The following is a 24,706-nucleotide window of genomic DNA, read 5'->3' on the forward strand; positions in this document are numbered from 1 at the left end:
TGGCCTCATTTTGAGGAGCTTGCTGATGTCTGAAAACCTTTCTCTTTCCTTCATCCCCAGATGTGTGCTCTTTATGCTGACTTGGCACTGGATCAGTTTCTTGTAACAGACAGAGCCTCAAGCTCAGCCAGTGGTTGCAGCCCCAGGTCCCCAGGTTTGGAGTGATCATTTGTCCCTGGGGAGCCTGTGGGCTCCTAGGTTCCTCAGTGAAGGTGGGAGCTCTCCAAGCCTTATCCCTCTGTTCACTCCTTCCCAGCCTGGGCAGTCTGTCTGCTGCTTGCCCATCTGTTGTCCTTTGTCCCAGCCATCTGTGAGGAGTGCAGGTGTTTAGATGCTGTGACCAGCATTGTCATGGAGATGAGTGCAGCCCTGACCAAGAATGAAGGTAGTGAAGCAAAGAGCAGCTGCTGAGTGGATCTTACCATGGCGCTCATGTGTGAGCTCAGCCACAATTCCAGGGGAGCAAATTCCATTGACCTCCTCTGGCATCAGGAAGTGGTGTCTGGAATGTTAGCTACTGGCCCTGTGGCTGCCTGAAAGCTGGGGGCATGGGGCTGGGGTTGATAGGTGGGTCAGAAAATAACCCTCATGCTCTCTTAGCAAATGTAGAAACTAATTTTTTCAATTAAGTATGTCTCCGTTGTGCAGTTTTATGGATTAAAAAATCAAAGAAATTTGATTCTGAGAATTTTCCCCCCTTGGTTAATCGTTGTTTTATTTTAAGGTTTTATTTTTATCCTAAATGAATTAATCTTCTACCATGGGAATTTAGAGAGAGAGAGAAAGAGAGAGAGGGAGGGAAAAAAGACAGACAGAGATAGGCAAATGGAGGGAGATCCTCTATCTGCTGGTTCACTCCCCACATGCAGTAGCCAGTGCTGGACCTCTCTGAATTCTGAGTCCAACCCTCCATCTTGGTCTCCCCTGTGGGTGGCCCAGTGCTTGAAGGACCATGTGCTGCTCCAGGGTGTGCGTTAGCAGGACACTGGACTGGATGCTGAGCACTGCAATGTGGGATGCAGCTTTAACAGTGCTGATGTACCTGTTGGTGCCCAATAGTTGTCCCTCATTTTATTTTTGATTAACACATAGAATTTGTTAGTATATATTTCTTTTCATGGTAATGTCTTTTTCTTTGTCTCTCTTCCTTCCTTTTCTCCTTTCTTCCTTCCTTCTTTCCTTGCTTGCTTCATTTCAGAAACGCAGAGTTACAGAGAGAGCAGGACACAGGACATAAAGATCTTCCATCTACTGTTTCACTTCATAAATGGCTGCAACAACCAGAGCTGGGCCAGGCTAAGCCAGGAGCCTAAGATATGTCCTTAGTGAATGACACAAGTACTTGAGCCATCTTCTGGTGCTTCCCCAGGCCATCAGCAGGGAGCTTGATTGAAGTGGATTTGTTAAATTTTAGGATTTGAATCGGTGCCCAAGTTGGGGGCCCTCACAGCAGTTTCTTATGAATCTGTGTTTTGCTAGAATAGCAGTAATGTAATGTGCAGCCACGACATAGCAGCTGATGTGGAGCCAGGAACCATTTCCCTTTTTGTTTTAAGATCTATTGATTTTTATTGTAAAGTGAGATTTACAGACAGACAGAGAGACACAAAGAAAGATCTTCTATCAGCTGGTTCACTCCCCAAGTGGAAGCAACTCCAGATCTGAGCCAATCTGAAGCCAGGAGCCAGGAGCTTCTTCTGTGTCTCCATGTGGGTATAGGGTCCCAAGGCTTTGGGCCATTCTCTACTGCTTTCCCAGGTCACACACAGGGAGCTGGATGGGAATCAGGGCCGCCTGGGATTAGAACTGGCACCCATATGGGATCCTGGTGTTTGCAAGGTGAGGACTTTAGCTACCAGACTACTGTGCCAGGCCCTCCTTTTATCTTTTAAGGCTTTATAAATTCTTCTTGGAAGCCAGATTGTACAAGAAAAAAAGAGATCTGTATCTTCCCTCACCAAATGGTGTACTGGCCGTAGCTGAGCTGATGTGGAGCCAGGAACCAAGAGCTTCCTCCTAGTCTCCAACTCAGGTGCAGGTTTGCAGGCTTTTGGGCTGTTCCTGTCTGCTCTCCCAGGCACAAGCAGGGACTGGGGGGGGGGTGAGTAGCAGGAGCATGAACCAGTGTCCATGTGGGATGAGGTGCTTGGGGGTGGAGGATCAGCCAGTTGAGCCAATGTGCTGGACCAGTAATGTCTCCATTTTCATTTCTGATTCTACTTATCTGAGCTTTTCTCAAAGCTTTTGCTTTTGGTTTGGTTTTGGTTAGTCTGGTTAAATATTTGTCTATTTTATTTACTTTTGTAAAACCAATCTATATTTTTGTTTACTTTCACATTTCCCTTCATTTCACTTTCATTTATTCTGGTCTCTCTCCTCCTGCTAATCTGGTATTTGGTTTGTTCTTGTTTCTGTGTGAACAATGACCTTAGTATTTTTATTGGGATCACATTGAATCTGTAAATTGCTTGGGGCACCATGGACATTTGGATCATATTAATTCTTCTCATTCAGAATCTTGGAAGATTTTCCCCATTGTTTGTGTCTCATGTTCTTTCATTGGAGTTGTGTGACTCACTGTCGAGATCTTTCACATCCTTGGCTAAACTCACCCCAAGGCATTTCACTTGTTATAGCTGTTGTGAATGGGAAGACCTGGTTCACACAGGGGCTGAAGCACATGTTCTCATGTGTCTGCCTCTCAGAGATGTGAAGTTCATGTTCCCCAGTTTCTGAGGGAGCAGGAGCGTCTCCTATCAGATCCCCCCGGAAGGATTCTGGGCTCCTGTCTGATCTGCTGCAGCCAAAAGCCTGAGGGAATCAGAGCTGGGATTGTCTGAATTTGTCTAGTGCCCCAAAATGAAAACCCTTCCCTGTTGATGTGTGTTCCCCTTTATGTCTTGTCCTAAATGCTTATTCTCTTGTTTATTCAGTGTTGTAAATTCTTTCAGATTTCCCCTATTATTCTTAGTTTTCAGTGGATGAGGCCATCCTAAAGGTACATGTGAGAGATAAAATTGCCCTCACTTGTTCCTGGGAAGTGAGCCAGTGGAGGGGGGCCTCTCGTGGGTCTGTCAGTCTCCATCTCTCAAACAGACAAACATAAACTTTGACAAGAAAGACTCTGTAAGGAAAGCTCCATGGACACCTCTAAGGAAGGGTCGGGAAGAGCCCCTGGACTGGCCATGCAGTCAGCTGCTGAGAGGGGCTGCAGCCCAACTCCACTGGGACACAGAGGCCCTGACACCAGGATCCTTGTAGACCTTGTGCTCATCTGGCTGCCCCTCTGTGACCTTGGTGTAGACTGCAACAGGAAGTACAACACCTGCCTGGGTTCTGTGAGTTTTTACAGCACATGATCCAACCTGGGAGGAACACTGTGCAAAACCTCAATGTTGTAGCCACAGTGGTCAGAAGAGCAGGTAACCAAGGTGGGAGTTGAGGGCAGCTGGCCTGGGAGGTGAGGGCAGTGTCAGGGATGGGCCTGGAATCTGCGGGTTGGACACTAACTGCAGGTGTCCCTGTCAGGATTCAGGGCAGGACTGCCAGTTAGTGTCAGAGAATCAGAGACCTTCTTGGAGAGAGGAAAAGCCTCTCACTGACCCACGGAGAGAGGAATTCTGAGGGAGAGTCAGGAAGTGAACCTTGTCTCGCCTGGAGCAAACAGAAGCATTTCCATCACACCTCAGAGCTGCTAAATGCAGGACACCCAGGCTGTCAGCACAGACTGCAGTCCTGGAGCATGCGCAAGGCCAGGGTCAGGGTCAAGGGTGTGAGTTGTGCCCTCTGTGCCCATCAGCAGCAGGGCTGTGGTTCCCAGCTGGGACCAGCCAGGGTGAGGCCATGGATTCTGCTCCTGGCTGTGCAGCCTCAACCAGGTTCTCTGCATTTCCTCTGCCTTCAGTCAGCTACAGTGACACACAGCCAAGGGAAGGGTAACTTAGCAACTCCTGGATTTCACTGTGGGCTTCAAGGAGCCCGAGAATCTGTGTGGGGCACCATGTGAGTCAGGTGGATCCTGGGAGGTTTAGTGTTCTCAGCTGTGTGCTCTGCCTGAACCTTCCTCCTGGGCTGCCCATCCAAGGGCGAGAAGGTACTGTGTGTCTCCAAAGTCCTGTGTCATAATTGACCACCTATGTTGTTCATTTCCTCTGTGATGGAAAACCGCAGATGTAGGCTTGGGCACTTGGCACGGGGTGGATTGCAGGTTGGGATGCCCAACCCCTTCTCAATGCTCTTGTCTAGGGCATTTGCACTGGCCACCAACTGCCTGCACAGCACCTGCCCAGAAACCTTGGCTGGTGACTCATTGTGTCCTTCCAACCTTCCTCAGGGTCACCCCCTTAGGGCAGTGCACACTGACCATAATGGTGAAAAAGCCAGCTGCCCCAACACTCTCACTAACTCTGAACAACCTTGCCCAGCACTGGGTCTGGCCAACAGAAATGTGAGCTGAGTGATGTGCATGTTGTACCTTACAGCTGCCGTGGATTCATTAGTGGAGCCTGAGAAAGAGGACAACTGTGGCCACTACAGAGTGGAGTCCTCTCCCGCTTGTGTCCATGCAGCCTGTGCTTTCTCACAAATGTCCTCTGCCCTCCTGCCTCTCCTCCCTCCCCTACTGCCTCCTGCACACACAGAGGTGAAACCTACCAGAGCTCACACACAGGAAGAGCAGGTGCAATAGGCCAACAACACTAAGGAACAGAATGAACACAGGAAGACGGGAGCCCACGGCTGAACCCAAGTGTGAGCTTTGACTGTCACTACCTCGTCCAGCCTCCACTGACTTCAGGTCTGTGAGACAAGGCAAGCCTAGCTGAGTCCTGTGATGGCAGATGTTGGTGGGCACGTCCTGTCATAGAAGGCAGGACACTGGGGCAGCTGAGCCGGGTCAGCAGTGACCACAACAAAGCCTGATGACTGACAATGCCTGGACACAAGCTTGTCCTCACCAAGAATCTCCCAGTCTCTCCTGTCTCACCTGCAGCCGACACAAGACAACAAACACATGGTTTCAGGAAGGTTCTTGGTGCTTCTGTTTATTTTTTCTGTCCAATTTTTGAAATTTTCTTTAAAATTTCCCATGAACCACTCATAATTGGAACTGGGAAACACAGTTTGCTGTTCAGATTTGCACAGGGAAGAATGAAGCTGCAGCAGGTGCACCTGACTTGAGACAGGGACAGAGGTGCCCATGCTTGGCTGAGATGGCCAGGCTCCCACCTCACATTGTGCCCACAGGAACACACTCAGCTGCCCTTGCAGGAAGGTAGGGCAGGGCTTGTTGAAGACACAGAAGTGGAGACGTGAGCAAGGTTCTATCCCTCAGTCCCAAACAAGGCAATTGTCTCACACTACAGAAACAGGGTGAAAAATTCTAGTCACTGCATGTGGGGACAGGAATAGCCCAGCACACATGAAATTCAGTAAATGCAAGGAATCCCCAGCCCCTCTGTGTCCCCTTAGTCTGCCCCCTTTCTCCTCCAGGCCCTCCAGGTCTCACCTTTCAAGCTGTGAGAGAACAGTCAAATCCTTGGGCACTGCCACACCTGAGAGAACAAATTAGGACTTGGTGAGAGCCCCTGGAGGTGTGGCTGAGGGAGGAGCTACAGGGTGGGCAGGGCAGCTTCTCCATGGGCATCTCTATGGCAAGGGTTTTGGAGACTACCCCACCCCCAAACACACCCAGGTGCTTACCTGCAGCCTTGATGTAGCTCCCTGCTTTCCCACCTGTGAGAGAAAACAAGTAGTGAGAGGCAGGGAGAAGGCAGGGGCTGAGGACCTGCCTAGAGGAAGTCGAGGGGACTGGGTCATCTCAGAGAAGATTCCAGAACTGTCACTACAGACCAAGGAAAGGGTCAGAAGGCACCTCTCCTGGAGGTGTGTCCTCAGCTGGGACCTCCTCCTGACCTGCAGCTGTTGGAACTCAGGTCCCTGCGAGCAGAGTCATCCCCGTGGAGTGTTCATGATGCACCTAACTTGTGCTTTCACACCAGAACCAGTGTGAGCACTTGGGGCCCAGCTGGGGATGTAGGTGTGTGTGCATGGTGCTTTCCAGGAATGGGGTGGGGGGACTTCTTTCTGGGGGACAGGAGACTCAGACCCAGCCCTCACCCTGCCCTACCTGAGCGCTTCCTCTTTATCATCACAGCAGCGACCACAACTCCAATGAGCACAGCTGCCAGGAGGTTCAGGCCAGCGATGACTCTCCACACAGATATGGTGAACCGAGGAGGCTCTGAGAGGGGAAGGGACAATAAGGGGCTCTGACCCCAGGTCTCAGCCCTGCCCCTGCTGCAGGCCCTCCCCTTCCCGTCCTCCTTACCCCATCTCAGGGTGAGGGGCTCAGGCAGCCCCTCATGGTATATGTGGCATGTGTATCTCTGCTCCTCTCCAGAAGGCACCAGCACAGCTGCCCACTTCTGGAAGGTTCCATCCCCTGAAGGCCTGGTCTCTATCAGGTCTGTGTCCTGGGTCAGGTCCTCCCCATCTCGGTGCCAGGTGAGTGTGATGTCCTTGGGGTAGAAGCCCAGGGCCCAGCACCTCAGGGTGGCCTTCTGGTCAGAGACTGGGTGGTGAGTCACATGTGCTGTGGGTGGGTCTGAGAGGAGATTTGGACAATTCAGGCCTTTCATGCTTTTCATGTGACACCAAAGCTGCACTCAGTGACCATCTAGAGAATGGACAGGAAGACAGGGATGGGGGAGACCTGGCCTGGATAAAGATAATGGCATCATCTGTTGTTTGCAAAGATTAGAATCAGGTATGGTTCAGGCTAGGAGGACCTGGGTCTCTTATTGGATTATACGGATTTGGTCTTGTCCTGAGTGTAGGCTGAGAGACTGAAAAACCTGGAGTGAATCCTCCCAGTGCATTGGTTTGAGGTTGGGGGACAGGCCTGGCAGGGGTCACAGATCACAGGACCCAGTGGGAGTCCAGGGCACCAGAGTTTCTTTCAGACTCTTCTGTGCTTCCACAATCCAGGTCCCTCTTCTACATTTAGTGAAGGGCAGTGTCCCAAAGTCCTGGAGGACATTCCTGCTGTGGTGGTTTGAAGAGGAGGACACAGGCCTGGGCCCCACTTTCCTCCCCTCTTCCACAGCCCCAGCCCTAGCCCTTGGGGAGATGGGTGAGGGCAGCCCCTGCCAGCCTTGTGCACCTGTGCGGTTTAGTGTCTTCTTCCCCAACTCCAGGAATCTGCTCAGCCACTTCACACAGTCCCCCTCCAAGTGGTCCTTGTGCTGCGCAGCCACAGCTGCCTGGTCCCACTTGCGCTTGGTGATCTGAGCTGCTGTGTCAAAAGCAGTCCAGGTGCGCAGGTCTTCATTCAGGGAGAGGTAGTCATCGCCATCATAGGCGAACTGCGTGTATCCGCGGAGCAAGCGCCCATCTGCCCCGACCTCGCAGCCATAGACATGCTGGAACGTGTGAGAGACTGTCCCAGGCCCGCGGTCAGCCCCGGCCACGCAGCTCCGCCCCGCCCTCACCGACCGCGGGGATTTCAGCTGAAACCCAAAATGAAACCCGGGCGTGTCCCGCGGCTCCTCCCGCCGAGGGTCTCCGCGGGGCGCGCAGTCTCGGGGTGGGGGGATCTCGGTCCCGGGGACCCGGAGCGCCCTGGGCGCACGTGGGGAGGGTCGGGTCACTCACCGGCCTCGCTCTGATTGTAGTAGCCGGGCAGGGTGTTCAGGTAAGCCCGGAAAGTTTGTTTATGCTCCTTAGCGAGTTGTGTGTGGCTGTCCCAGTACTTCTGCTCCACCTGCATCCACGGCGCCCTCGGTTCTGCCCTCGGGTTCTCGGTGTCGCTGTCGAAGCGCCCGAACTGCGTGTCGTCCACGTAGCCCACGGCGATGAAGCGGGAATCCCCGAGTTCGGGCCGGGACACGGCGGTGATGAAATACCTCAGGGAGTGCGAGCCTGGAGGAGAGAGCAGCTGAGACCAGGGCCGACCCCCACCCGGATTAAGAGGCGATGGTGGTAAAGTTGGCTGGGGAGGAAGGGTCCGAGGATTCATGGGACAGAATAGGAAGGATGGCGAAAGGTCTGGGTGAGGGGAGGGAGGGATGGACTAAAATTGGGACGTCGACACTGGGGGCGGCATTGAGGCTGCTCCCCGAGGTCCTGTGTCCCCTCCACGCGCCCCCCTCGCTTTCCTGCCCCGCAGAGCCTGTCTCCCTCCCGACCCGAACTCACGCGCCCGGGTCTTGGTCAGGGCCAGGGCCCCCGCGAGCAGGAAGAGGGTCATGCTCCCAGGGATGCCATTCATCCAGTCTGTGGAGATTGATTCCTGTGGCTTGTTTCTGAGAGTTTAAAAGAGATGGATTGGCTTCCTCTGGAAGCGCTTGCCTAATGGCAATGTGAGGTTTGTTTGCGTCAGGCGTGTCTGGGCAGAAGGAGCTCACTCAGGCTGTGAGAGGGGAAGTGACCCTGGAGGAGGTGGGGACTTCCCTGCACTTGCTTCCCTGACCCAGACCCGCCCTGGGACTGAGACCCTGAGGGCCAGGCGGGTACCAGGGACTGTGCCCTGACCCTGTGCCCTGACCCAGGCCTGTGTGATGTCCCCTCCCTTAGGATAGGCCCAGGGCCAGCTGAGGGATCCCGAGAGACCTGATGAGAACCCGCCCATTTTATTTGCCTGTTTCTGTGATTATTTTTGCCTAAGTCGTGTGAGTTTTATTGTTCGATTCACACCAGCAGTACATTAGATTTCAGGCAGCCCCACAGGATGCATTAAATGCTGAATGCTGGGATGCTGGATAAGCTCTGTGGATATGTATGTGAAAACCAGGACACAGACCACTAAGTATTGGACTTACTGCCTTAGAATCCTGATCTCTGCCCCTGTCCTCATCTCATTTCAGCCCTCTCTCTGTCACTTTATCTTCTCCCTGTGGTCCCCACATCCCCTCTGAGTCCTGAACTGGGGCACTAGCAGGGCCCCTCTCCTGCCACCCAGGGACAGTTATTCCCGCTGTGGTCAGCTGCCTTGTTATTGTGAGTCAGGGGGATCATTGCTTCATGAAAACAGCCCAGCAGCAGCATTTGCTGTGGTGCAGTGAGATAAATGCACTTGCAAGGTTAACATCACACATCCTGGGCTTCTTGGAGTCCAGGCTGTTCTACTTGCACCCACCTTCTTGTTGATGTACTGGGAAGGCAGCAGAAAATCCCCAAGGGATTTCTCACTCACTGGTTCACTCTCCAAAGGGCCACTATGTCCTGAGTTGGAGCCAGGAGTGCACAGCTCCATCTAGGCCTCCATGTGGTTGCAGGGACCCAAGCACCAGGTCCATGTTCCCCTGCTTTCCAGGTGAGCGAGCAGCGAGCAGGGCAGTCAGGAGTCACACAGGTGCTCTCATCTGGGGTGCTTGGATTGCAGGTGGCAGCTTAACCTGCCCAGCGCCACAGTGCCTTCCCTGACACTGCCTTTCATGTAAATAAACAAAAAGCAAAAAATGTACCTTTCCATGACCCACTCTGCTGGCTGCATCTCACTTTAGGGAAACCTCTAGAATGTAGGGCCCATAAGCATAGAGACTTAGGCTGTTGGTCAAAGCTGCAACTCCAGCACACACAGTCATCTTTGCTGACGTAGGTACTCAATTAATTCGAAGACCTGAACAAGATTATATTGTAATATAATTGTATAATGTGACAATTGTCTAATTGTCTCATGTGACAATCATAAAATAAATAGTGCAGCAAACATTGGAGAAGGTTTTGTCTCATGGGAGGAGTGTTCACTAGAGTTCATGAATCCCTCCAGCAAGGATGACACTTCCTGGGGTGTCAGGTGCACACTGGGACCCAGGTATTGCTAGCTTTCCATTCCTGCATCACAGGTACCACACCTGGTCGCTCAGAACCACACTCCTTCCTTGTTCATTTCATGTCAGACTCCAGGCCTGGTGTGGCCTTGCTCTCTGGGCAGGCTCTCACAGAGCTGAGTTGGTGTCTTGGTGTTGGAGTCCTCCACAAGCCTCCTTGGAGCTTGGGGCAGAGTCCAGCTCCGTGCAGGTGGAGGCCTGGAGTCCTGTTTGTGGGACAGCTGTCAGGGTGCAGGGAGGAGCTTCTCCCAGTCCCAGGGCACCACCTTCTCTGCCCCAGGGTCCTCCAGAGTCAGGGGCTTGCTGGAGAGAGGGGCATGTGTCAACTGGACTGCTCTCAAGCTGAGTCCCTCTCTTTATCTTGGTCACAATTCCCTTTACTCCCCTGCCTCTGTGTGAAGATTCAAGGTTTATTTTTAAATTTCCAGCTCCCACATGAAGGTGAACATGCGGTATTTGTCTCATTTTGTGGCTCATTGTACTCAGCATGATGTCCTTCAGTTCCAGCCATGTTGATGCAAATGATAAGACATCACTCTTGGTATAGCTGATTAGTATTCTGTTGTGCTGTATATTGTATTTTCTCTATCCATTCATTGTATATGATTTCCTCTTTCCTCATATCCTTGCCTGCAGTTGTTAAAAACCAGGCTAAACCCAACCGAACCAAACAAAATCATACCAGCCAATCAAGATATGGGGGAAAACATCGTAGGTCTGACAAGATCTCGAAATGACCCCTACATGGGAAATACTCAACAACACCAGCTGTCAGGGAAATGCAAATCAAGACCCCCAAGGTGTTGTCCCCTTGCTTCTGTCAGAATGGCTGTTACTGAGGGAGAGAGACGAACACATGAACCAGTGTACTGTGAGAACCAGGTTCATTGAAGGGCTACCTGAATGGGAAAGTCCAAAACAGAATAACCCTTGTCTCAGGGCCAGCTGATAGAGACGTTCATTTCGTTTTTAAAATCCCTTTCCAGTGGCATCTACAACAGCAGTTGATTGACATAGGGTTGTGTGCAATTGTCCAGAGGTGTGTGTAGAGCCCACTATAGGATCAGGCTGCCTGTCATAGCTCTTTCTTTGACGTTACAGAGTTCAGGTTGAAAATGGAAGGTCAGATAGATTATTTTGAACAGTAATGATTGCTTTAGGAAGCCAAAGGACATGTTTATCATCTTTCTATTAGAGTCACTAAATTGCAATAACTCATGCTGTTTGGAAGCTGTTTCAGTCATTATGGCACATAATAAATTTTCCAGAATTTAACATCTGGAAGCAACAAATGTTTATTGTATTCCACTATTTTACATAGAACTATTCATGTGTTTTCATCTACTTGGTACAGCTTCTGCTGTTCCTCTCCCAGATGCCACAGCAGCTGGAGCTGGGCCAGGCAGGAGTCAGGTGCCCAGGACCCGGCCCAGGCCTCCCTGGTGGGTGCAGGGGTCCAGGTCTCCAAGCCTTCCTCTGCCTCTTCCCAGGAGGCACCAGCAGGAAGCTGGGTCCTAAGTGGAGCAGCCAGGAGGCAAATGGGGCTCTGAGGTGAGATTGGGAGTCCCAAAGGGAGGGGATCAAACTTCTGCTACCTGCCTGCCAGGCCCTGGTCTCTGAGGTCAGGAAGTAGGGAGGTTGACTGAGGCTTCTGCTCAGATCAGACAGTCCCAGTGGAGCTGAGCCAGGGCTGCCCCATCTGAGGCTGGGCTGGGCAGGCAGGGCTCCCCTGTGGCATCCTCTGGAGTCTGGTGGGTGGAAGAGTCCTTTCCTCAGGGCTGTGTGTGCCAAGGCAGATGGTTTTATAGAGTTGGTGCAAGAGTGTGTGTGTGTGAGAGAGAGAGAGAGAGAGATTCAGAGAGAGAGAAATATCCTGAACCAGAATCCACGCTAGGCCAGCCTCACACTCAGAATTGGGATGTTAAGTCCCATGTATCCTGATCTACACACACATGATTACTGTATGTGTTTCTGGACACTGTGGCATTATAATGCATGTGTGCAGTGTGTACTGATCCATATGGTCAATTATGATTTTCATGTCCTTTTCATTACATTATTTTCTGTTTATATTTTGAAGATTTATTTCTGTATTGGAAAGGCAGAGTTACACAGGGAGAGTGAGAGCTGCACAGGCTGACACTGACCAGGTCAGAATCAGGAGCCTGAGCCTTCATCCAGCTCTCCCCCGTGGGTGACAGGGATCCAAGCCCTTGGGCATCTTCCATTAACTTTCCGTGACACAGCAGGAAGCTGGATGAGAAATGGAGCAGCCGGGACTTGAAGTGATGCCCATATGAGATGAGTTCTGGGAGCTCTGCCTGCTGCCCCGCAGTGCTAGCTCCTGTTTGCTTGTTTAGCGTCCACATAAAAGGGAGAACAGGAAACATCTGTCACCCCATGTCTGACTTCTTTCATTTAGCATAAGTGTCTTTCAGCTCTATCCATTATGCTGCACAAGATATTCGTTTTAACTAAGACTTGTTTATTTGAAAGACAGAGTTAGAGAGAGAGACACAGAGAGAGAGAGACAGAGAGAGAGAAGAGGACAGGAGGGATGGAGAGACACATTGTTTCATCTTTTGCTTACTTCCCAAATAGCTGCATGGCAGGAACAGGGTGGGTGTGATGCAAGGAGCCAGGAAATTCTTCCAGGTCTCCCATATAGGTACAGAAGGCCAAGCACCTGGGTCATCTCCCACTCATCCCAGGAGCATTAGCATGGAGCTGGATCAGAAGCAGAGGATCCGGGACACGAGGTAGCACCTGAATAAGATGCCAGCATCACAAGCAGAGGCTTTACCCACTGCACAACACTGATCCTTATCTCTCATCTTTTGATAATCATCCATCAAGCTGCATGTGTCTAGAGCTTATTGCTGTTCTCCTCTTCCTCAGATTAGTAGGTTATTTTGTCATTTGAATATTAGAAATAAATATTATAATGTGGAATCTGGATCAGTCATTGGACATCTCTGAGGTCTGATTTTTTACCTGGGGAACTGTTGCTTCTTTCCCCACATCAACTGTATCAAATTAGTTCTGACATCCTTGTTTCTGAAAGTGGTGGTCTGTGGAGCCACAGCAGTGGGATTATAACAAGCTCAATGTCGTGATTGTTCTCCCATCATCTTTAATTGGGTGTTAGATCTGTTACAGTATGAAAGGATTCAGTGACGATGGAGTTCCTCACAGAGGGCTGGTGGGCCTGGAAGGCCTGGGTCAGGAACACAGGGTGTGCCCTCCACATTGGCCTCTCCAGTGGTACTTGTGCTGCCATTCATGCTTGAGTTCCTTGTATGAAAGGCACTGGCTGAAAAGCACGTAGTCTGCCAGCACCATGTTCATGCTGGCGATGTTTGTCCTCTTTACGTTGATGTACTTGGTATAACACTGGTCATAGCCTTTTATGAAATGCTCCACTGATGCCTCAGTATCCAGCTCGGCAGCTCTGTGAGTTTGACATCCATAAGTTTCTTCTCCTTCAGAGGCATGACTGATGCCATCTTGGAGTCCTGGTGTCCCCTTAGTGTCATTTCTTTCAAGTATTTTTTTCTTAAAATTTCATTAGGAAAACCAGGGATACATATAATATACATATACATACATATATAGTACACAACACGCACACACACGGAGAGAGGAGAGACATCTTTTTTCTAGTTACTCCCCCTCATGCTGTCAGCAGCTGGACCAGGGCTAGGCCAAAGTCAGGAGCCATGAACTTGATTCAGGTCTTCCTGTGGGAGACATAGACACTAAGCTTGAGTCATCACCTGCCACCCCCAGGACATTACAGTGTGTCCCAGTGCCACCCCTGAGCAGTTTTTGTGTATCTTTTGGCCATCCGTGTGTCTACTCTGAGGAACATCCAAGCCAGCCCCTTGTCCTTGTATTAGTGAAGTTCTGGTTGCTGAGTCCTGTGGATGTTTGGCCATGAGCCTCTGGCCCGATGTGGGATGTGCAGACACTTTCCCCATGGGGAGGCTGTCCCTTGGCTCTCTGGAGGCCGTCCCTTGATTCCTCTGCTGCAGGAGCTGCTCATGTGGATGCAGCCCCTAAGCTCTATTTCCCCCATTGCCTCTGGGTTTGGAAGTCTGTGCCCCAGTCCCTTGCCAGAATGTGTCCCTCTCCACATCCTTCTGCCAGGTTCCAGCTGCAGATGTGTCACTGATGTCTTCAGTTCACATGGAGATGCTCAGGGGAGGGTGCAGCTCCACACTCAGTGTCTCCTTTGGGTTCTGGTTCTCCCAACATCGTTTACTAATGACAGTGTCCTTCCCTGCTATGGATGTGACGTTGTACAAAATGTATTTCACAAGGATGTGATTTCTTTGGAACAAATCAAGAATCAAGTAAGCGTTAGTCTCCTGCATGAGGTCGCTGTTTGGGGCTGGGTCCCGGATGTGGTGGCTGGGAGTGAGCAGCAGAGGCAGGTGCTGCTTCCTGCAGTCCTCGCTGCTCACCCTGGAGTGGGAGGGGCTAGGTTGGCTCCCAGCCTGAAGCTTCTGTGCTTGATAAATCTCTAGGTGTTCCACACAGGCTGTTTGGATTGATGAAGACATGTGCCCAGGCAGATGCTACGAACAGGTCAGGGAAAGAGGACGGACTCACCCTGTCCAGCAGGAAGGAGAATCTGTTGTTTCCCTGCAGTTGTCCTGCAGTGCTGGGCAGCAGAGAGGAGAGCAGCTGAAGGAGAGAGAGAGTGGCAGGGTGGGGAGCTGTGTCCAAGGGAAGAACACCACTTTGGCCAGGAGTGTGAGCTGTTTTTTTTTATCAGTGAACTTTTACAACTTCAATCTATTGTTAAGTTACCAACTGATATTTGTAATGGGCTAAAATTCCCTAAATGTCAACAACAGCCTGTGTGTGTTGTCAGTTTGCTGTGGGAATTCACTCACAAATCAGACACTCTTGGGAGTCTCTTTTGTGCAGGCCCCATTCTGAATGCTTGGCAAACAATGCATGTGCCTGTCCTTCGAACTTGTACTTGACGGGGATTAGGTAATGAAGGAAAGTAATGAGCAGGTCTGTTCCAAGCAGCAGAGCCAGTAACTTGGACAGGGAGAAGGTCTGGGGATGAAGCACCAACAGGATGTTAATGATGGTAGAAGCCTCTTCAAAGTCTCTATTGCTCCTTCACCTCTCCTTATATACTCTTCCCCAAAGTCCTTTTTTAGCCAGGAAATTTGGTACAGAGGAGGCCAATTAGAATAAGTGTTTTAGCCATAAGCCCAGTTCCTGTTCCTGCTCAGCTTAACTAGCACTAATCAACTCTCAAGCCCACAACAGGTCCCCCTTTTTGTTTTAAAGCAGACGTGAGTGCACATGTCTTAGGTTGTGGACTCTCAGGTCATCAGCCTTACCCCCCATCGGGAATCTCTGTAGCATGACAGAGCCCCTGTCTTAGGTTGGTCAGTGCCCAGTCCATCTTACCCGTCACTGGCTGCCATTCAATGCGTTGCCTGCTGCAGCTGCACAAACCATACTTGGGGAGGCTGGTAACCCTGTTCCATGGCTATGAGTATCTTTAGCTTGATAGCAATGAGCAGACAGCAGTTCCCAGGCTTGGGAAACATTTTGCACTCACACAGGTGTTACAAACATAAAGACATATGATGGGGAACAAGAGGTTCTGACCACATCCCACAGCGTCTGCTGTTCCTCTGCCAACAAATCAACCTGCTGTTACAACATAAGCATGCCCACCTGCACATGTTCATCAATAGAGTTCTGTTGTTCCATAGCTCAGGCAGTCAGTTCCGCAAGCTTGTTCATGGTCTCAGCAGTAGCTTTAGGATGTCCTAGGGTCGCTGCTGCTATGGCAGTGGCTGCTGAGGCACAGCAATACTGGCTATGATGGTCAATGTTATGCCAAAGTCTCTTTTACACCTTATCAGGCCAACAGAGGCCTCTCCGTTAGCCCCGACAGGCACAGGCAGGATTCCAGGCAGCTGCATGACAACAGCAGTATCGCCATTGCCATTCCAACATGCTGTTAGGGTGCAGCTGACCTCAGTGCAATTCACTTCAGAGATGTTTTCTGTATGTAAGAGAGAAAAACGGGGGGATAACACAGGCAGACATGGGTTTAAAATTCAAGGAGCTAAGGTTCACCCATGTGAGCGAGTGAGTTCTCAAATCCAGAGGAGTGACTGAACTAATAATTTCCATAGGAATAATTGCCTTCCTGAATAAGGGACAAGTGGGGTCATGCAAGTGCATCCGCATTCCGCACAAAGCTGCCACTTAGAAAAGGAGGAAAATATTGGGACCTTGGTGCTCCTAGGAAGAGGACAAAAAGGAGGGGTGCTTAACAAAGGCCTAATATACTTGCTTGTCCCGTCAATCTTCTGACTCAAATGCCAACAGCATGGCCAGTACCCGAGCATTCACAAGACTCAGCAGCAGGAGCTTGCCGGACAAGCCTCTCAGGAATCCACCTTGGGCCATTTTCATTTTCTGGAAAAACACAAGCCAATTCTTGCCCCCATATGAGGATGGGATCTGGGCCTTGTCACTGACCAGTCAAGGGATCCTTCCACATCATGTAACCCTTCTGCTCCTGAGACAGATTCCAATGACGATCTGCAGCTGACCATTTTTCAGCATCCAATGTTTGAAATTTTAAATAAATAATACAGTGCTCAAATGATCTCAGGGAGTGCTATACTCCCCGATTTTATTTTAATAAGATAATCCTTAATAGTGTGCTGGGGTCCGTGCAGTAGATGTGGGGGACATGAGGGGGTGAAGAGTGTTCCATTGCAGGCAGGGCCGCAAGGAATTTCCCGCTGTTCGGCAGGGCCCACCCGGCGGATGTCTCTACAACCACCTGAATGCAACTCCACCTTCTTTTGCATGGACACTGGACCACCCTGAGGAAGAATTCTAATCCATCCTGGCATTTGCTACTGAGAGGTTAACCTTTTGCTCAGCCTGAGCTTGGAGGTCAATGTCTTGCAAATGGGGCCCTTTATCATTCCTATTGTCTTGGCTGTCCCCATTGAACCTTTGCTAATCAAGGGACCTGCATTTAGGCTTTCATTCTTTCCTTGATCTTTAAGTTCTCCTTTCCTTTGTGATACAAGATTGAGTTGTAGGATAAGAATCCTAGCAGGAACTTCTAGGTAATGTTAGCAGGAACTTCTATTGTTTCTAGGTAAAACTAATGGCAGAATTATCCTTAGAAACACCCACTTGTTCATGACGTAAAAACTCTGAGCCAGAATTTGACTGATTTTGTATAAATAAAGCGGACAGCTTTCCCACATTGTCCATTATGATCATGAAGTCCTAGTGGTCCGTCTCTTTCTTTCCTCTTTGCGCCTCATCCACGCACCCTTCGCGAGTTCCGAACTCAGCTGGAGCTGGACTCCGGCAATAGTGCAGTGGGTGCGTTCTACAGCACCTTTTCCTTGAGGATTATAAGGAATACCTGTAATTAGTTGTATATGGTGGGAGGCAGCAAAATCACAAAACTTACTGCTGGTATAGCACGGGCTGTTATCAGTTTTAATAACTTTGGGCATTCCCAAGATGGAAAAACATGCATTGCAATGGGCTAGAGCATGCCTGACTTGTTTGCCTGTCTGAGGAGTAGCTAGAACAAATCCAGAGCAAGTGTTGACAGTAACATGCACATACTTGAGTGTCCCAAACTCTGGGGTGTGTGTCACGTCCATTTGCCAGACATGATTGGGTAACAATCCTCGGGGATTTATGCCATAATGGGGAACAGGCAAAAATTGAGGGCACACTGACATTGCTTCACGATGGTTCTGGCTTGTTCCTTGGTCAAACTAAAGTGCAAATGAAGGGTGTTGGAATTTAAGTGAAACCTAGCATGCAGCGTGTGCAGTGGCCCCTCTAGCACAAGGTGGCTTTCCCACAGAGACCATGAGGGACCACATGCTTCATCCCTCAGGACAGGAGGGGGAGAGAGGCTGCATCACTCAGTGGAGGGTGCTGGGTAAATGCACCTTGTTCAGAAGAACCTGCTGGGATGTAGGGACGAGAGCCAGGTACCTGCAGAGAGGTGAGGGTGAGTGATGATCTAGTCCTGGATGCTCAGCTGTGCCAGGATAGCTTCCTCCCGCACCAGTATACCTGTCAGGTGACCCTCAGAGCAGGGCCTTGTGGAGTCCAGGCCCTGTGTGCTGGGTGCAGAGGCCATGCATGTGCTTTCTGTTTTCTCTCTTAGTCCCTGCTTCTGGGAGAGCCCAACAGGCCTCAGCTTCCTGTCCCCCCTGGGGTGGGCCATGGACCAGGGTAGGGCAGGAAGGATTTTAGGTTCTTGGGCACTGTCCTTGGCTGTGGAATGGCAGCTTGGGCATGTGTGGGTCTTTGTGAAGTTGGGTGTGGACACCAGGAAGTTTTCCTCTCTTCTTAGGGACACTTGCTACCCTGAAGACTGTGCAGATGTGTGTGACTGACAGAGTCAGCACCCAGGGGAGTGTCTGCCTCTTCCTCTTGGTCCTTCTCCTCAACCTGCAGACCCAAGGCCTGTTGGGAGTCTTTCCTGTGCTTGCCCAACAAACATGGCACCTCTGTCTTCCTTGGAGTTCTGGCTGCATTTTCCCTTCCCCTGATTTCTCGTGCAGTTGAGCAACCCTTAGGTGACAGTCGTATTCTCTGGTGTTGCTGGTGGTGGCGGATGGGAGTCTTGGGGGGCAAAGGGAGGTCCTCTGTGTGTGAAGCTTCTCTGTGGCCAAGAAGGAAGGAGTCGGGGACCCAGGGCTGTGAAATGCCTGGGTCTTTGAAGATTTCTCCTCTCCTATTCCCCAGAGTCGAGGTTGAGGACATATGAGGCATGGGCAGCCTAGGCTCATGGTCTGGCCATGCGGACCCCATAGCCCTGGGACTCACATGGCGTCCAGAGCAGGACATTCCTGACCAGGAACATGGCTAGCTCTGTGCTCTACTTGGTCGATACATCCTCTTCCTAGTGTGATCAGATACTAGCATGGCTCCCTGCAAATGCTCCTGCTGGGTCTGGAAGCCTTGGCTGTGCCAGTGTCATGAGTGCTACTTGTGATATTGTGTTGGTTCAGGGACTCAGCTGCTCAAGGTCACCACTGGGGTGTGAGCCTGTGCCAGCACTTGGCCAAAGTCCTGATTCTTCGGGGTGATGGAAGGAGCCCAATCCCAACTCCCCAAAGCGCAGGGGACCTGTTTTTTGTCCCACCCAACTCTGCCCTGGCCATGGCAACAACACCATCTAAGAACTAGAGCTGATGTGCTGGGCCAGTGATTGCTATCTGTAAACACTGCCCTGGCTTCCCCGGCCTCTGGCCCTGTGCCCGCTGCCCCAGGATGCCCTGCTTGATGGGAAGGGGTCTTTCTCTGCGCGGGCTTCCACCAGGGATCTCCTGTCAGGGAGCAGAGTTCCAGCTGTTCCGGGGGTGCTGTGGCAGGCAGCAGGTGCTCACACCATGCGCCAAGCAGCTCTGGATGGGGTGAGCAGGTCCCATGTGCACAGGGAGGCTTTGTTTTCCCACAGGCTGAGTGCCTGGCTCTCTGGGTCCCTTGCTGTTGGTGCTCCTGTGGAGTCATTCGCCCTTGGGTTGTCTGCCACAGGAAGTTACCTCCAGAGGCCCAGGGGGAGCTCTGTGGGGATTGGGCATTGAGGAAGTGTGGAAAGGCTATCTTGGAGGTGGGTCTCCTGGTGCTCCCTCCTGCACAGCGAGGAGGGTCCCACATGGGACTGGGGATGGAAGTTGGAGTCTCTGTTAAGGGAACAGGAGCCTGTCTCTTCTCACAGGCTCAGTGCAGGCAAAGTGAGGGTGGTGCCAGGGCCCCTGAGGGTCAGGCTGATGGAAAAGAGTGACAGTGGCATCTTTGTGGGCATGCCTGCATCCATCTGCTTGTTAGGCCATCATCCTGGGCCTGGCTGACTTGTTCCTGGCCTCTAGGTGGTCAGGGCTGGCATCAGGGGCAATCCTTATGATGGCTTCCATATGAAGCTGCCTGAGGAAGAGGGATGCTGAGTTCCTGTGGTGTGTGTGCCAGTGCAGACCCAGCCTGGGGCACAGCCTGGGTGCAGGTCAGGGCCATGGGGCTGGAGCTCTGTGTGGGACATTTCCTGCAGCTTGGTCTGTCCCTTACACTCTCATCTGTGACCCAGCTTCATGGTCAGGCAGCCATGTGGCCTGGGCACCATGGGAGGACATGATCCCTGTGTCACAGCCAGGAGACCCTGTCCAGATGACACCCTGGCAGGGTAGGCCAGGTGTGAGGTGGCTCCTGTCCTCTCCATGGCCTCTCCCATGGAGGACGTGTCCCTTCTAGTCTTTGGTGGCAGTGTGTGCAGGGTGGGGGAATGGCTCAGGATACGTGCTCTAGTGCTGATAATCTTTACAAGTCCTCCTCTCAGGGAACATGACTTGGAGGAGAAAAAGTGGATCATGAACTCAACATGCAGATCCCTGTCCATGAAAGTGCCTCTGATTAAGGTGGCCATGGCAGAGACCAGCTGAGGGCATGGAGGGCAGGTAGAGGCAGGCACGGTTTGGGCCAGGGTCTCAGAACCCTGAGTTGCCACTTGGAAGAGGATGCACTGAGGGCTGTGGCCTGGCTGTGTTTGTGCTAGGATGGGGCAGGGAGGCTGCAGAGTCCCAGGTCCATGAGTGCCTGTGGGAGCAGCTGAAGCACAGGAGGGCACCTTGCGGTCTGGGACCTGGGCAGGGCAAGGGCCCACAAGCTCCTTGGGTAGGGCCAGCTCTGGCTGTCCAGGGTTGCTGCTCTGGCCATCTGTGCCTCTGGCCTCCTGGTGTGCTGTGCAGGTAGGAGGGGCTGGCTCAGGGCTTGGGAGGGAGAGGAGGCTGAGTGCAGTGTGGGGTGAGGCAGCAAGAGAGGCATGGCTCATGCAAGACAAGTGGGGTCCCAGAAGAAGGAGGGAGTGTGACTCTGTGTGAGCCTAGAGGACAGGGCTGAGCCCTGTGGACGTATAAGGGCTGCTCTTGGAACTGGTCCTCCACCCTGAGGCCCTCTGCTCCCTTGCTCTGTGACAAAATGTCAGGGTTTCATGTGGATTGAGGTGTGGTGGAGGAGCCATGGCTGAGAAAGGGGGTGATAGGAGTGCTCATGGTGCATCAGCATGCTCCCCACAAGGGCTGGATCTGAGTTTTGAGAAGAGTGAGAGGTCCTGAGGGGATAAGAAGCCCCCTGGAACATTGGTTCTTTCCCCAGGTACTTTTGAGCGTGTCTGTCCCAGATGACCAGCAGGTGGCGCCATCAGACCATGCCAAGAGAAATCCAAGCCGGCAGGCTATGCTGTTTATTCCTGAGCCCCCTGGTTCCACTGAGGCAGCCTACCATCTGCAGAGAGGGATCTGAGTGAGTTCTTCCCCCATGCTGAAGTCTCACTAACAACATCCTGAACACTTCTATTTCCTTATCTCATAATTGGAAAGCAATGGTGAAGTCATTGTGTTACTTTGGGTAAAGCTGTTGACTGCAATCCCAGGACTCCATATTGACACTGATTTTTATTCCTGCTGCTACACCATTTCCAATCCGGTTCCTTGTCATGGTCTGGGGAAGCAGCAGAGGATGGCCCACGTCCTTGTGCCCTGCACCCACATTGGAGACCCTGAAGAATTTCAGGCTCCTGGCTTCAGCTATGCTCAATACTGGTCATTGTGGCTGCTTGGTGAGTGAACCAGTGAGTGGGAGAATCCCTCCATGTGTCCTTGTCTGGTAGCAAATTTTCCTTTACATATAAAATAAATGTTTATACAAAAATCTTTAAAAAATAACATGTACCAGCCTTGTGAATTAAGATTCTTTTTGCAATGTAGATGTCACTATAAAGCCAAAATAAAGAAATTAAAACAACAAAATGGAATAAATTACATTTCTCCATGTATCAGTACAGATTAAAGAATTGACATTTGTGAGTGAGTGCAGGAATGCCATGTGGGTTATCTGTGATGTGTGTGTAGCTGAGTGTATGCAGGGGAAATGTACATGTTGGCAGGCATCTCACTGTTGAGTCTGGGGGAGCAGAGGTGAGGATGGAGCGGAGGCAGGGCTCTATTACCTTGGTGACCAGGGGAGGGAGTCTGTGCAGGGACAGGGACCACCGTGTCCAGCAGAGCAGGAGGGGCTGGTCCTGCTGCAGAATCTTCTGGGTGTGTTTCAGACTGGCATGGCAGTGATGCCTGTCCTGAGAGGGGCCCTGTGGGGTACAGACCTGGGGTGAGCTGCGGTGTCAGGGGCCTGGGATCCTGGTGTTGAAGAGCAGGGTCAGTGCTCCTGGGCGGGGCGCTGGTGGGGAGGCAGGACTGAGTGAGTGAGGAATGAATATGGTGGACACAGGGAGCAGCCCAGCAGCTGCCTCCCCTGGTGCATTCTGTGTGGCTGGGAGGGGTCTCTGTCCTTGCCGCCTCCTGGTCCTGGCTGCTCCTTGGGACAGGTCCAGCCCAGGCCAGGCAGCAGTGGCAGAGAGCTCCAGGGTTCCCTGTGATGCAGCCTGAGCTGGGCTGGGAGCTCTGTCTGCAGCAGGAGTGAACCAAGTTCTGCCTGTGACCAGGAGAGTACAAGGGACACTTGGAGGTCTGTCTAGGGTCCTGGGGTCCAGGAAGGAGGTGGGGGAGAGAGTTCATTCAGGCACCATGCAAGGTGCACCTGCTGGTACATGCTGTTGTGTTTTGCTCAGCGCTGCTGTCTCTCTCACATTGCTGCAGGCATGTTGGATGCTTTGAGACCCTGAGTTTGATTGACCCTCAACTATCATCTTAGTGCTCATTTGTCTTCAGCCATAAACCTTAGCATGCTTGGAGGTTTTCCTTTATTTGATTCAAACTTACAAGTACTGATAGTTGAAATAGTTAATTATTTTTGAAGCTTTCTTATGAGAGGCTGGCATTGTGGTGTAACATGGAAAGCTGCTGCCAGCAATGCCAGTGTCCCATGTGGCCATTGAACAGAGTCCTGTGTGCTCCACATCTCAGTCAGCTCCCTGCCCTTGTGCCTGGAAGAGCAGCAGAAGCTGGCCTGACCCGGCAGCCATTAAGAAGATTGCAAGAAGTTGGTAGATCCTGCTGTAGCCTGGCCTGGCTTTGGCTTTTTAACCAGCTGGGGAGTGAGCCAATAGGTGTGAGATCTCTAACTGCCTCTTCCCTCTCTAACATTCAAGCAAAATAAATAAATAAATGAATAAATAAATAAATAAATAAATAAAGCTTCTCAAGGCGAGCAGTACCCTTTGTGTCTTCTCAGTTTCTGCCTGCCCAGTGGCCAACACTCCCAACACCTGAGCTGACCTTAGCCTTGGCTCCCTGTCTCACACTCAGTGTCTTTCTGAGAGCCCCTAAATGTCTGTCTCAGCCAGTGTGTGCTGCATTGTGTTAACAGCTCCCAGTGTCTGTCATCAGCAGGAAGCCCACTCAGCCTGCAGCCCATGCTGTGCTGACCTTAGTCACCTGCACCTTCACCTTCTGGGTCAGGATTCCCCGCTTTGGGCATGTTGACTGTGTAGGTGTGGACTGTGCAAACTCAGCCACTCTTCCAGGCTGTCTGAACTGCCAGTGAGTGTGGGTGATCTGTGTGAACAGACACTCTGGTTAGTCACAGGCTCGGGTGTCACCATGGGAGGAAGGGAAAAGAAAGATGCATGTGATTCTGCTACAGTTCTGCTTCTCATTGTAAGTTATTTGAGAGAAGAGTGACAGAGACAAGGAAAGTCAGATAGAGACAGGGGTAGATGTGTGTGTGTGAGAGAAAGAGAGAGAGAGAGAGAGAATGTTCTTCCATCCACTGTTCAGTCCCCAAATGGATATAAAAGCTGGGGCTGGTCCAAACTGAATAACTGAATCCAGGAACTCAGAACTCCAACCAGGTCTCCCACTTAGCTGTCAGGTGCCCAAGCACTTGGGCTGTCTTCTGCTGCTTTCCCAGGCACTGCAGCAAGGAGCTGGATCAAAAGCAGAGCAGCCAGAATGTGAACCAGCTCTCTGCTCTGGGATGTTGGCTTCACATGCAGGAGCTTAAGCAGCTGCACCAAATGCCTTCTCTTGGGACAGGTTCCCATCTCTTACACAACCTTTGCTGCTTTCAGATCAGCCTTAGCTGTGCCCCACATCCTGCAATGGCCTCATTTTGAGGAGCTTGCTGATGTCTGAAAACCTTTCTCTTTCCTTCATCCCCAGATGTGTGCTCTTTATGCTGACTTGGCACTGGATCAGTTTCTTGTAACAGACAGAGCCTCAAGCTCAGCCAGTGGTTGCAGCCCCAGGTCCCCAGGTTTGGAGTGATCATTTGTCCCTGGGGAGCCTGTGGGCTCCTAGGTTCCTCAGTGAAGGTGGGAGCTCTCCAAGCCTTATCCCTCTGTTCACTCCTTCCCAGCCTGGGCAGTCTGTCTGCTGCTTGCCCATCTGTTGTCCTTTGTCCCAGCCATCTGTGAGGAGTGCAGGTGTTTAGATGCTGTGACCAGCATTGTCATGGAGATGAGTGCAGCCCTGACCAAGAATGAAGGTAGTGAAGCAAAGAGCAGCTGCTGAGTGGATCTTACCATGGCGCTCATGTGTGAGCTCAGCCACAATTCCAGGGGAGCAAATTCCATTGACCTCCTCTGGCATCAGGAAGTGGTGTCTGGAATGTTAGCTACTGGCCCTGTGGCTGCCTGAAAGCTGGGGGCATGGGGCTGGGGTTGATAGGTGGGTCAGAAAATAACCCTCATGCTCTCTTAGCAAATGTAGAAACTAATTTTTTCAATTAAGTATGTCTCCGTTGTGCAGTTTTATGGATTAAAAAATCAAAGAAATTTGATTCTGAGAATTTTCCCCCCTTGGTTAATCGTTGTTTTATTTTAAGGTTTTATTTTTATCCTAAATGAATTAATCTTCTACCATGGGAATTTAGAGAGAGAGAGA

The 24,706-nt window shown here is 51.3% G+C and overlaps 1 protein-coding gene and 1 pseudogene across 1 annotated transcript in view; both read right to left on the reverse strand.

The window, feature by feature from the left end:
* The window catches only part of LOC121167192 (patr class I histocompatibility antigen, A-2 alpha chain-like), a 185,892-nt gene that overhangs the window by 128,816 nt on the left and 32,370 nt on the right, over positions 1 to 24,706 (reverse strand). The gene's annotated exons all lie outside the window — the stretch shown is intronic.
* Positions 12,980 to 13,368, reverse strand: LOC121167206 (annotated as a pseudogene).

The sequence above is a fragment of the Ochotona curzoniae genome, unplaced genomic scaffold, assembly GCF_017591425.1.
Source record: "Ochotona curzoniae isolate NIBS_2020 unplaced genomic scaffold, NIBS_Ocur_1.0 patch345, whole genome shotgun sequence".
Classification (NCBI taxonomy): domain Eukaryota; kingdom Metazoa; phylum Chordata; class Mammalia; order Lagomorpha; family Ochotonidae; genus Ochotona; species Ochotona curzoniae.